This window comes from Phocoena sinus, chromosome 10 (assembly GCF_008692025.1).
Source record: "Phocoena sinus isolate mPhoSin1 chromosome 10, mPhoSin1.pri, whole genome shotgun sequence".
NCBI classification, from domain to species: Eukaryota; Metazoa; Chordata; class Mammalia; order Artiodactyla; family Phocoenidae; genus Phocoena; species Phocoena sinus.
In genome coordinates this window covers 23,136,370-23,150,453 of record NC_045772.1, presented here as the reverse complement: position 1 = coordinate 23,150,453, position 14,084 = coordinate 23,136,370, and the positions used below count along the sequence as shown (strand labels likewise).

Below are 14,084 nucleotides of genomic sequence, written 5' to 3'. Positions count from 1 at the left end.
AGACTAGTAATCAAAATGTACAAAGAACTTTCAAAATTCAATAATAAGAAAACATCCCAATTTTTAAAAGGGCAAAAGATTTGGATACTTAAATAAATCCATAGAAAAATGCTCAGCACCATTAATTATTAGGGAAAGACACATTAAAACTACAGTGAGGGCTTCCCTGGTGGCGCAGGGAAGAGAGTCCACCTGCCGATGCAGGGGACACGGGTTTGTGCCCCGGTCCGGGAAGATCCCACATGCCGCGGAGCGGCTGGGCCCATGAGCCATGGCCGCTGAGCCTGCGCGTCTGGAGCCTGTGCTCTGCAACGGGAGAGGCCACAACAGTAAGAGGCCCGTGTACCGCAAAAAAATAAATAAATAAAAACTACAGTGAAGGGGAAGGGGGAGGGGAAGGGGGAGAGGGAGGGGAGGGGAGGGGAGGGGGAGGGGAGGGGAAGGAGGGGGGAGGGGAGGGGAGGGGAGGGGGAGGGGGAGGAGAGGGGAGGGGAGGGGGAGGGGAGGGGAGGGGGAGGGGAGGGGAGGGGAGGGGGAGGGGAGGGGGAGGGGAGGGGAGGGGAGGGGGAGGGGGAGGGGAGGGGAGGGGGAGGGGAGGGGAGGGGAGGGGAGGGGAGGGGAGGGGAGGGGAGGGGGAGGGGAGGGGAGGGGGAGGGGAGGGGGAGGGGAGGGGAGGGGGAGGGGAGGGGAGGGGGAGGGGAGGGGAGGGGGAGGGGGAGGGGAGGGGAGGGGGAGGGGAGGGGAGGGGGAGGGGAGGGGAGGGGGAGGGGAGGGGAGGGGGAGGGGGAGGGGAGGGGAGGGGGAGGGGAGGGGAGGGGAGGGGAGGGGAGGGGAGGGGGAGGGGAGGGGGAGGGGAGGGGAGGGGGAGGGTTAATTTGGGAACGTGGGTCTAGCAGATGCAAACCATTATATATAGAATGGATAAACAACCTCCTACTGTATAGTGCAGGGAACCACATTCAATAACCTATAATAAACCATAATGGAAAAGAATATGAAAAAAGAATATGTATAACTGAATTACTTTGCTGTACACCAGAAACTAACACAACATTGTAAATCAACTATACTTCAATTAAACAAAAAAATTAACAGCGACATCACCAAAAAAACAAACTACAGTGAGATCCCGCTACACACCTATTAGAAAGGCTTAAATAAAAAATACTTACAATACTGTGCTAGCAAAGATATGGGACAACAAGAACTCTCATACATTGTTGGTAGAAATGCAAAATGTTACAGTAGAAAGGCTTAAATAAAAAATACTTACAATACCGTGTTAGCAAAGATATGGGACAACAAGAACTCTCATACATTGTTGGTAGAAATGCAAAATGTTACAGCCACTTAGGAAAACAGTTTGGCAGTTTCTCATGAAGGTAAACATACACTTACCCTAAGACTCAGCAGTCCCACTTCTAGGTATTGACCCAAGAGAACTGAAGATCTATGTCCACACAAAAACCTGTACACTAATGTTTGTAATAGCTATTTTTATAACAGTCAAAAACTGGAAAAAATACAAATGCCCATTAACTAGAGAGTGGATGAACAAACATCCATACAATAGAACACTAATCAGCAATTTAAAAAAAAACTACTGATCCATACAACAACTTGGACGACTCTCAAAAGCATTATGCTAAGTGAAAGAAGCCATATTCAAAAGGCTACAAACTGGGTTTCTTTGGTGGTGCACTGGTTAAGAATCCGCCTGTTAATGTAGGGGACATGGGTTTGAGCCCTGGTCCGGGAAGATCCCACATGCTGCGGAGCAACTAAGCCCGTGCGCCACAACTACTGAGCCTGTGCTCTAGAGCCCACGAGCCACAACTACTGAAGCAGGCTCACCACAACGAAGAGTAGCCCCTGCTCTCTGCAACTAGAGAAAGCCTGCGTGCAGCAACGAAGGCCCAACACAGCCACAAATAAATAAGTTAAAAAAATAAATTAAAAAAAAAAATGAAGCCTACTTTGACCACATTCTGTTTACTTAACTTGCCACTCTCCAAACCCACTTACCGTGCTATTTTCTTCTATTTCCACTCTTGTCACCATCTAACTTATTTATCTATGATCATCATTGTTTATGGTCTGTCCTCCTTCTGTTAGGAAATAAGCTCCACAAGAACAGAATTTGTTAACTGAAACCTCCTCATGCATCTAAAGCAATGTCTGGCATATTGTAGGTTCAATAGTGAATAAATAACTACAGTGTCTGCTAAGTAATTAGAGGTTAATAAATATTAGTACAGGAACAAGTGTGACACATACAAAGTGATAAAACTTTTTCTCTCCATAACTCATATTTCTTTGTTAATATACATGTATGTGGAACTGTGCAGCAGGGTGAAAACTGCACAAGATTTGCAGTCAAGGCTTGGGTGATTCCTGGCCTCTCACCACCTCCTACCTGTATAACTACACAAGATTCCCGTATAGGGATAAAAACTTGCCCTGTTAACCTCCCAGGGCTGTTGGGAAGAGAAAATGAATGTGAATGCTTTTGCAAGCTGTGATAAGCTCTACAGTTACTTAGGTAAAGCAAGATTTGAAACTTTCAATCACATCAATTGCCATCATGCTGTTTACCTCCAAAGAGAGTTCTATGCCCTCTGTACTGCCAGTCCGATTGTAACCTTTACTTTCTCCCAGTGCTGACAGTGAGGAATCTCTGAGCTGCCTTATCCTGTTCAGGTTAGTTACCCTCTCTTTTCCTTCCATTTTAGGAAGATGGACAGCAGGTGTTGTGTTCCCTGCTCCATAATCTCTGCTGACTCAGGCTGCTTCTTCCCATCCCTAGGGAGGATAAAAGAGGAGCAGTAACAACACATGTAGAGCCACTGGCATAGCTTTACAGAGCTTAGGTGGAGAGGATGGTGTCTCTTCTGAAGAGACAAAGATTAAGCCTCTTCTCCCACAGTGTGGAACCTTGTGCAAACAGTTCAGAAGACCTGGCTTCCCACTGCCCTGAAGCCTCTCCAACTGAGAGACCAGAGGGAAGTCTCTTCAATCCTACTCAGAAAAGGACATCAGCATAGTTATCGCAGGGCCCTTTGGACTTTACAAGAGTTAGTGGAGGGTCAGAAGTAGAAGGAGGCCCAGGGACACTGAGTTTTATTGAGGCTTTGGGTGTATTTAAGAGTGAAAAAAAAATGTGCCAAAACAGGCCTCAGAAATTGCCATTTTTTTAAACACAAGATGGATTAAAGACCTAAATGTAAGGCCAGACACTATAGAACTCTTAGAGGAAAACACAGGCAGAACACTCTATGACATAAATCACAGCAAGATCCTTTTTGACCCACCTCCTAGAGAAATGGAAATAAAAATAAACAAATGGGACCTAATGAAACTTAAAAGCTTTTGCACAGCAAAGGAACCCATAAACAAGATGAAAAGACAACCCTCAGAATAGGAGAAAATATTTGCAAACAAAGCAACTGACAAAGGATTAATCTCCAAAATTTACAAGCAGCTCCTGCAGCTCAATATCAAAAAAACAAACAACCCAATCCAAAAGTGGACAGAAGACCTAAATAGACATTTCTCCAAAGAAGATATACAGATTGCCAACAAACACATGAAAGGATGCTCAACATCACTAATCATTAGAGAAATGCAAATCAAAACTACAATGAGATATCACCTCACACCAGTCAGAATGACCATCATCAAAAAATCTACAAACAATAAATGCTGGAGAGGGTGTGGAGAAAAGAGAACACTCTTGCACTGCTGGTGGGAATGTAAATTGATACAGCCACTATGGAGAACAGTATGGAGGTTCCTTAAAAAACTAAAAATAGAACTACCATATGACCCAGCAATTCCACTACTGGGCATATACCCTGAGAAAACCATAATTCAAAAAGAGTCATAAAAAAAAAAAAAGAGTCATGTACCACAATGTTCATTGCAGCTCTATTTACAATAGCCAGGACATGGAAGCAACCTAAGTGTCCATTGACAGGTGAATGGATAAAGAAGATGTGGCACATATATACAATGGAATATTACTCAGCCATAAAAATAAATGAAACTGAGTTATTTGTAGTGAGGTGGATGGACCTGGAGACTGTCATACAGAGTGAAGTAAGTCAGAAAGAGAAAAACAGGGCTTCCCTGGTGGCGCAGTGGTTGAGAGTCCGCCTGCCGATGCAGGGGACACGGGTTCGTGCCCCGGTGTGGGAGGATCCCACATGCCGCGGAGCGGCTGGGCCCGTGAGCCATGGCCACTGAGCCTGCGCGTCCGGAGCCTGTTGCTCCGCAACGGGAGAGGCCACAACAGTGAGAGGCCCGCGTACCGCAAAAAAAGAAAAAAAAAGAAAGAGAAAAACAAATACCGTATGCTAACACATATATATGGAATCTAAAAAAAAAAAAAGAAGAACCTAGGGCCAGGACAGGAATAAAGATGCAGACATAGAGAATAGACTTGAGGACATGGGGAGGGGGAAGGGTAAGCTGGGATGAAGTGAGAGGGTGGCATGGACATATATACACTGCCAAATGTAAAATAGATAGCTAGTGGGTTTGGCCACATAGCACAGGGAGATCAGCTCAGTGCTTTGTGACCACCTAGAGGGGTGGGATAGGGAGGGTGGGAGGGAGATGCAAGAGGGAGGGGATATGGGGATATATGTATATGTATAGCTGATTCACTTTGTTATACAGCAGAAACTAACACACCGTTGTAAAGCAGTTATACTCCAATAAAGATGTTATAAAAAAAAAGAAATTGCCATTTTTTAATGTCTGCGTTTAAATCTAAAATCACTTTCATCAGATGGAAAACACCATGTAACCTATGATCTATAAAAATACTAATTCCTAGTACAAGGAATGGATTTCTTAAGACACGTAAGTTTAAGTTCTATAATAAAGACATTTAATCATGTCAGTTTGTGACTCTATAAATTCACTTATTTAGAGTTAACCTTAGAAGTTTGTAAGTGAGGCCCTCTTGGTCCCCCTGGGAACAGGCTTGATCCTGTTTATGAAAAGTCTCAGGATAATATAAATTATTATATTAATGTACTTTCCTAACCCTATGTTTAATCAATGGCACATCCTTGTTTTGAATTATTTAAATGTATTATTATTTAACCATTTAAGTGTTTGTCATTTCCAAGTAAACTGTAGACGCCTCAGGAAAAAGACCTAAATACAAGAAAAATCAGCTAATAAAATTTCATTTGGTCTGCATGAGCCCTTTTGTGTCTGAAAAGCTTACAAATAGTTTGAAGAGGCACTAGACTGTGGGGCAACTCCGACTGCCCCTGACATCTGGCAACCATGATACCCTTGAAGTTTGACTAAAGAAAAAATATATAAATTTGTGAAGGTAAAACTCTGCTTCCTAACACAACATTCTAAATCAACCATACTCTAATAAAATTAAAATTAAAAAACAAAAAAACCCTGTGTCAACTCGGTATTCTTGGTCACTTAAAACAAAAATCTCCCGCCAGAAACCTAAATCATCTGGAAAGCATGAAAAGTCCTGGCAAACTATGTTCAACAGTTCACCATCACTAAAACTGGAAGCGCATTTTGTTTCATTTATTCTAAACCATCTACTATTTTCAGGGACGAAAAGAGTCCAAGGCGCCCATAATGGATAATGTGAGGAGCAACAGGCTATTTTCACACTCGCAGGTGAGTGGTAGCAGGGGAAATCTCTCCTTACCTTGAAGTAGGACTTGAGAGAAGAGAAACGAACAGCTCCTCGTTAGTATAGTGGTTAGTATCCCCGCCTGTCACGCGGGAGACCGGGGTTCAATTCCCCGACGGGGAGAAAAGTTTACTTTTACTAACCACTACTACTATTTTCTGCGTAATTCAACTGCCCAGCATGGGTGACAAACACAGCATGCGGATATTTTTTATAAGTGCGTCTTTTCAAAGTGGTAACTTTTAAGCTTAATGCTCACCGTGAGATAAAAGTCAACTCCGAGAGTAAACGCTTTACACTGTTGTCAGAAGGATTAAGAAAGACGAAAACGTTCGTTAAAAACCCACTGCGCGCTCCCAGCCGGTAGCTGACGCTAGCTGGCAAACGCCTACGCATGCGCAGTAGCGCCCCGCCAAATTCCAAACGGAGGTCACGAACTCAGCCCACTGAACGGGGAGGGGGTGGGGAAGATGAGGGCCGAGTCTCCGCCCCTAGCCGGGCAGGTTAGAACGGAAATCGCTTGCAGAAGAAGAGGAAGGACCGGTGTCCTTTGACCCTGGAGACTCGACTAAAAGGGAAACTCCATTCTCCCGCCTCTGCTAGTTCCATCCTTGCCTAGGTAGAGGGATAGCTGTGAGGAAAATATTGGCACTAAAAGAATCAGTCTCCAGTCCGACCTAAACTTGATGGAGGGGCAGGGAGAGAATGGAAGACAAGGCGAGGCGTGCCCGGAAGAGACGCCATGTTACCGGAGTCCTAAGAAATTGCGTGAGCCACAGCCCAGCAGGACCTCGTGGCGCAACGGTAGCGCGTCTGACTCCAGATCAGAAGGCTGCGTGTTCGAATCACGTCGGGGTCATGGTTTTTATTTTTAGGCCCACTGGTTTCTATAAAGCTAGATGTATTCTCGCCATTTTTTGAAAATGCCTTTGATTTTAGGATTAAATCTTACTCATTCAAATGTTATCCCAGTAATCCTTAGTCTGCAAAAAGACGAGGATCACTATATATCGTGAAACATTAAGGCTGGTTTCTTTTTTTTTTTTTACTGTTTGGCCTTGTGAGTTCTCTGTCATTCAAAGTGCATAATGCATAGAGATGTGGGCTATTACTGTTGTGCATTCGTGGGCATATCAGCCCATGGTGGTCCTTAACAGGAAACATACGATACATATACCGTACAAGCTGTTTTTCCAAAAACAATTTTAGACTCGTTTGCCTTCGGAAAGCAAGTCCAACAGGGTAGTTTCTAACTTTGTGTAATAGTTTACATGCTTTAGCCCATGTGCCAGGCACTGTAGACAACCCTGCAATGTGTGCACATTGTACACGCTTACGGATGAAACAGAGTCCCACCCGAGACTCTGAACCGCGTGACTGACCCCAGATCCCACTCTTTACTAAGTGTTTTATAATAAAGGTGGAAACTGTTGAAAAAACTTGCTAGAATCCATTGGACCTAAGTGATACCAATGCATCTTTTATATTTTCACCAATTAATGCGAGTGGTGACAAATCAGGTACCACTTTCAACTATTAATCTCTCATAGCAGGGAGCAAAGTTTACTCATTCACCTTTGTAAGCTCCAGTACTCTTAGTACTGAATAGTGCCTTAACAGGCATGTGTCAAATGTCTGTTGTACAAAAAATGAATAGCAAGACTAGGAGAAATTAATTTTTTTTATTATTGGATATGTTCTGTGGAAGTCACCAAGTTTTCCTGCTCAGTATTTTGAAAATACCAAATATTAATTTCTTATGTTTCAACTTAATATAGCATTGGAAATTGTGTTTTTATTCTGTGTAGTTTGTTCTTCCCTTTCTTTTTTGGTTGGATTGAGATTAGGTCACTCATTTCAACAGATATTTATGGACCACTGATACTGTGATAAACACTGAGGAAAAGGATACAGAGTGAAAGTGGGGTTTTTTTTGAGCAGCAGGAAAAAGATACATTAAGTAACCAAACACCGTAATATGTTGGGGTGAGTGCCATGAGAGTAGCATGAACAGAGTGGTGTGAGGGTGCTTAAAATAGGAACATTAACTCCGCCTTGGGTAGTTCAAAAAGTCCTCATAAAGGAAGATCTTGAAAAATAATGAAAGTTTCTTTGTGACTTTAAGGCATTTATTCATCCAATGGACATACATAAATGCCTTCTATGAGTCAAGGTCACCCTGTGATCTGACTTCTTCAACTATAAAAGTAGAGGTTTATATGTATTACCTTGCTAGGGCGGCCATAGCAAAATACCACAGACTGGGTAGCTTAAACAACAGAAATTTTCTGACTGTTCTGAAGGCTAGAAGTCCAAGATCAAGGTGACAGCATGGTTGGTTTCTTCTAAGGCCTGTCCTTGCCTCATAGATGGCCACCTTCTTGTTGTGTTCTCACATGGTCTTTCCAATGTACGCACACTTCCCTAGTGTCTCTCTGTGTGTCCAAGTTTCCTCTTACAAGGACACCAGTCAGATCGTATTAGGACCCATTCTAATGGCTTCATTTTAGCTTAATCACCTCTTAAAAGGCCTCATCTCCAAATACAGCCACATTTTGAGGTAGCAGGGGAGTAAAGCAATATATATATGTCATTATTAATAGTGCTATAGCTCTAAAATTGTCACTTCACAGGTTCCAGCTTCTTTCCCAAGGCTGGACATTTGTAGTTTCTCAGAATGACCCATTTGCTAACTTGCTGTAACTTTGAAATGACCCAAAATCCAACACTTCATTTTAACTTAAACCTCTACAATCATTGTATAGTAATGATATAAGGAAAGAGGCTCTGGAATACACAAATTCATATTTGAATTCCCAAATCCTGACACTTAATAGCTCTGTGATTTTGTTCTATTTCACTAAAAAGTTTCCAGTGTATCATTTATTCATACAAGTGGATTTATCCACTAGTACAGAAGCACTGAGCATTTATCTCACCTGTTTAATAAGCTTTCTCTTTTGAATTATTTTTAATCATTTACCTAAGACTGATGTACTCTGGATAAACTGATAAAATGGAGCCTTTGGAAATGAAAACTGAAAAACAGATTCTGAATTCTGATAAGCCAAGTGATTCCCCAGTTTCTCACACTAATTCAAAGTAGTTATGATTATAAAATCGTATGTGTTCATTGCAGAAATCTTGGGAAATACAGAAAAACAGGGAAGAAAAGAAAAAACACCTGTCCCCATCACCTAGAGGAAACTACTACAAACATTCTGGTCTATATTCATGTAGTCCATTTAAATATACACATATCCATACACATTTCAGTTCTTTATAGAACTGAGATCTTACTCTAACATGGGTCTCTTTTTCTATTTTGTATTTTACTTACTGCTGTGTTGTAAACATTCTCTCATATTCTTAAATAAATGTCAAGAACATGATTTTCATGACCATGTAGTATTTCATCAACTGCTGTTTGAGGTGACATCCTTAAATCCACAACCAAGTCCTATACAAAACAGGATATGAAAAATAAAAAAGTCACCTGTATGTTAATAACATTAAGAACTCCAAAAAGGGAAATGTAGGCAGTTATCAAGTGTTTTAGGAAAAAAAAAAAAGTTTTGGAAGAGTTTTCTGACAAAGTAATAACATCATTTAAAAAAAAAAAATCTGTGGTTTCACATAGAAATATCCTTCCACTGTTTCCCAAAGTTTTGGGTACCAGAGCTGCAACATACGTTTTTTTTTTTTTTTTTTTTGCGGTACGCGGGCCTCTTACTGTTGTGACCTCTCCCGTTGCGGAGCACAGGCTCCAGACGCGCAGGCTCAGCGGCCATGGCTCACGGGCCCAGCCGCTCCGCAGCATGCAGGATCTTCCTGGACCGGGGCACGAACCTGTGTTCCCTGCATTGGCAGGCAGACTCTCAACCACTGCGCCACCAGGGAAGCCCCCGAGCTGTAATATTTTAAAGATTTTTAAAAAAAAATCTCTAATACCTGTTTCAACATAAAAGATAATTAAAATATTTGTTATATTGGATGACTGTAACACAAAATAAAACATCGTCTTTTTTTTTTAATTCAGAAGTTTCACAGATGACTGAAAGAATCAAGTCCTTGAGGACAGAAGGGTGAGATCCAGAGTACAACTGGTGGAATTCACTCTGATAGAAGGACACCACTTCAATTTAAGCAAGAAAGATGCAAGAGAAAATGAGTGCAGATTTGACCGTCTGAAGTTGAGGCATTCCTACAGATGGTTTCTATTTTCTCAAGTATGAAGCAAGGTTACCAGCTGAAAATGGGGAAGGGATGTGAGCAATTTGAGAAGTGAAGATATGAATGGTTAATCCAGAGAATGAAGAGCTTTGTCAGCCAGTGTCGAGTGCTCCTGTGAGGTCTGAGGTCATGAATTAAAACCAGTTGTTGTATGACTTTTCTCCAGCAATCTTTGCTACTTGGGCGCAAGCAGTGAGAAAGTTTGTTCCAGCAAGGTTCAGTCCCAGCAAGGCTGAGGCTCTTCCAAGAAAGAAAGATAGAGACATTGGAGTAAGAGAGTTGAAAATGTTTGCAGAAGAGTGATTATATGGATTGATCAGGGAATCTACTTCAGTTGAGTTGGAATGATTATATGATGGCAGGAGCAGGATAATAGGTTTTTCTTTAAAGTGTTGGGGTTAATGAATGGGAGGTCAGTGAGAATACGATAAATGAGCTGAAGGAAAGAGGCTAGTGATTGACAATTGGGATGCTTGAATTTGAGATTTAGAAGGTAAAACAGCTATTGATGACAGGGTTCAGAGTCTTACCACTAGAGTGGATGGATGAGATGGAATAGAGGAACACGTTATTGGAGATGAAGAGGTCAAAGACCTAAGAGGCCCAATGTCAGTGTTACATGGGCCATCTGTTAGAATGTTGAATTCACAAAGAACGTAGACAAAAGGGATGGTGAGGAAAACTTAGAGCATGGAGCAATGGTCTAATTTCTGAGGGAGATTGGCCAAGGGTTGAGAAATTATAGCAGTAAAGAGGATGAGGTGTGATTTATGATGATGTGAACTTCAAATGTTTTTGAAGGAGGAAAGAGGAGAAATCGTTTGGAAGTGGTAACCAGGAACAGAGGCCACCCAAACTCTGTAGCCCAACCTCTCGGCCTTAATGTACATAAGAGTATAAAAAAAAAAACCCTCTACTTCGGAGCTCTACAGCAGAGTTAAAATCAAAATTACCTTCATCACTAAAAATAGTGGTGCTGGGGATATACCTGGATGCATCTAGGATAATTCCAAGTCTGAATTTGATAACTCATGGCTTTGTGGATGATGTAGAAAGTCAATCTCACTGTCTGATAGCTACGACATCAACCATGTCTCCTGAGAAATGTAGAATCTGCAAGTAACCTCCTTTTGATAGTGTCCAGGGATAAGAAAAGGAGAGAGAATTAATGAGAGGGAATGAGAATGTTTTTACTCAGGGAACATTGATTTCAGGCATCTAGAATTCAGTTCTTTGTGAATTATGTTATCTTTAATGTTGGCCTGTAGCGTACAGTACTGTGTATATTTAAAAGAACTTTCAGAAGACATACAGATGGCCAACACACACTGAAAAGGTGCTCAACATCACTAATCATTAGGGAAATGCAAATCGAAACCACAGCAAGATACCATCTCACACCTGTCAAAAGGGCTATTATCAAAAAGACAAGTATTGGCAAGGATGTGGAGAAAAGGGAATTCTCGTACACTATTAATGAGAATGTAAATTGGTACAGCCACTATGGAAAACAGTATGAAGTTTCCTCAAAAAATTAAAAATAGGAGTACCATATGATCTAGCAATTCCACTTCTAGGTATTTATATGAAGAAAACAAAAATACTAATTCAAAAGGATATATGTACTCCTATGTTTATTGCAGCATCGTTTACAACATCGAAGATATGGAAGCAAACTAAGTGTCCCTCCATAGGTGAATGGATAAAGAAAATGTGATATACATTGATAGACAGACACACACACACACACACACACACACACACACACACACTGGAATATTACTCAGCCATAAAAAGGATGATATCTTGCCATTTGCAGCAACATGGATGTACCTGGGGGGTATTAGGCTAAGTGAAATAAGTCAGACAGAGAAAAATACCGTATGATTTCACTTATACGTGGAATCTGAAAAACAAAACAAATGGACAAACAAAACAGAAACAGACTCTCAGATACAGTGAACAAACTGGTGGTTGCCATAGGGGAAGGGGATTATGAGGTACAAACTTCCAATTATAAGATAAATAAGTCATGGGAGGGCTTCCCTGGTGGCACAGTGGTTGAGAGTCTGCCTGCCAATGCAGGGGACACGGGTTCGTGCCCCGGTCCGGGAAAATCCCACATGCAGCGGAGCGGCTGGGCCCGTGAGCCATGGCCGCTGAGCCTGCGTGTCTAGAGTCTGTGCTCCTCAACGGGAGAAGCCACAACAGTAAGAGGCCTGCGTACCGCAAAAAAAAAAAAAAACGATATATAAATCATGGGAATGTAATGTACACATGAGGGAATCGTCAAAAATATTTTAACAACTTTGTATGGTGATCATTTCATAAAGCATAAAAATACAGAATCACTGTTGTACACTTGAAACTAATATTGTATTGATGTGTTTATTATAACTCAATCAGAAATAAAAATAAAATATAACAACTTTCAGACTCAACAGGTGATTTTTTTTTTTTTTTTTTTGCTTGTGGTAAAAGGTAGGATTAAACTGCCTGGAAATTTTCTGGTACAATGGCCCTATGAAAAAGCAGAGCTCCAGTGCAGCACCCTCAGATGTCCCTCCAGGTGGCTCTGTGATTCCAGCATTGTACTCTACTGGCATCAAATTTATGTAGATTATTATTTTCAAAGTGTCAGTGATGCCTCTTCCTCCTCTGAAGATCCACTTCAGGAACCTAGCTGCCCAGGTATCCTCAGACCATAGGGCAGCTATCAGAGGCTGGAGATCCTTCTATGTACTCCACCCTCGTCAGATCAAATACTAAGCCCTGGTAACTCTGACCCTTTTCAGTTAGAGCGGCAAAACCTACCTCTTAAAAACTGTTAGTACAGTCAAGTCAACCCCTTCAACTAGCAAGGTAACGATTTAACAGGATAACTTGCTAATTCAAATAGGATAGAATAAACCCGTTAACTGTGGCCTTGCAGATATTCTGCTCAGGACTTCTGCCTTGCGTGTAATTTGAGACTATACTGGAAGAAGTAACTGAACTGTGCCAGGCACACTGCCTGGGACCATCCCACACTCACTGACTACATTTATGGGGTTACCAGTCACTGCGAAATTATGGTCGTTCGCCTGTCAGCTCAGTTCACCGTCTGAAGATGAAACCCTTGCCTCTGTACCTACGAAACAACTGGCTAATTAAAATACAATTTTTATTTTGCATTTCTGGTCTGAATACTATTGCTCAAATATATGTAAATACTGATATTTTTAGAAAATAATTAGTAAAATTGCCTCTAGGAAAATAGACTATCGTTAAAAGAAATATCTCCTCAATTTCTAAAAATAAAATGGCTTAATTCATAGGAAACATTTTTAGTGTTTCCAGTAAATTTACTGGAACTTAAACAACCATGCAGAAATCAGATAAACTTTTTTTTTTAAAGTAGCTTATAAAACATAGTTTGGAGGTCAGAATCTGGGGAAATGATTAAGACACCCTAAATCCAAGGTCAGTTTCTTTCTTTTCTTGGAAGAAAATATCTTGAAACATATAAATTCGAAAGGTATTTAAACGTTTGTCGTTAATGGTTTGTTTTCAGAAAGACATTTTTATTGTAAAATTTCTGAGACTCCACCAAGTTTTAACTCGGATCCGTAATAGGGGTTTGATTAGGGTTTCCGGCCTAATTATTAGTCACTAGGCTTCCCCTAAGATTAAAATATAGAATGCACCTGTCTCAGTTGTAAGTTATCCATTAAGGAATTCCTAAATCATTTCATTTCGTTGTATTATGAAGCATTAGGTTTAAGTTACGGGTAAGATACTTAAGGGTGGAGGGATCCAACCCAGAGACGGCTCTGAACAAAATGCAATTGAGCCCCAAATAACTAAATGAAATAATTTAGAAAGGTCCCAACCTTCTTTAGGGTAAGAGGCAAGTGCAATATTTGGCAATACAATTTCGTCACAAATTCAAGGGTAGTTCAAAGTGCCCCGTAGTCAAGGTCTGGCTTTTTCTGAATTTCGGGAACAAAAGAAGCGCTCGCAAGCAGAGACGGAGATTTAACTGCCCGCTTTCCCCTTGCCTCCCCCAAGTAAATCAAATCGAGGAAGATGAGCGTCCACATGAACGCCTCACTCCTTTTCTTTCCCTTCAGGGCTAGCTTTTGGAGAGGAAAGGCTGCGGCTATTCTTCGGTGAACCAGTGTCCCGGTAT

The 14,084-nt window shown here is 41.4% G+C and overlaps 2 non-coding genes across 2 annotated transcripts; both read left to right on the top strand.

Annotated features, from left to right (window-relative positions):
* Nucleotides 1-5,731: 5,731 nt before the first annotated feature.
* Nucleotides 5,732-5,803, top strand: TRNAD-GUC. Its single transcript has one exon. It is a non-coding gene; the product is annotated as a tRNA-Asp (tRNA).
* Nucleotides 5,804-6,467: 664 nt separating this feature from the next.
* TRNAW-CCA lies at nt 6,468-6,539 on the top strand. The gene has a single exon. It is a non-coding gene; the product is annotated as a tRNA-Trp (tRNA).
* The last annotated feature ends 7,545 nt before the right edge of the window (nt 6,540-14,084 follow it).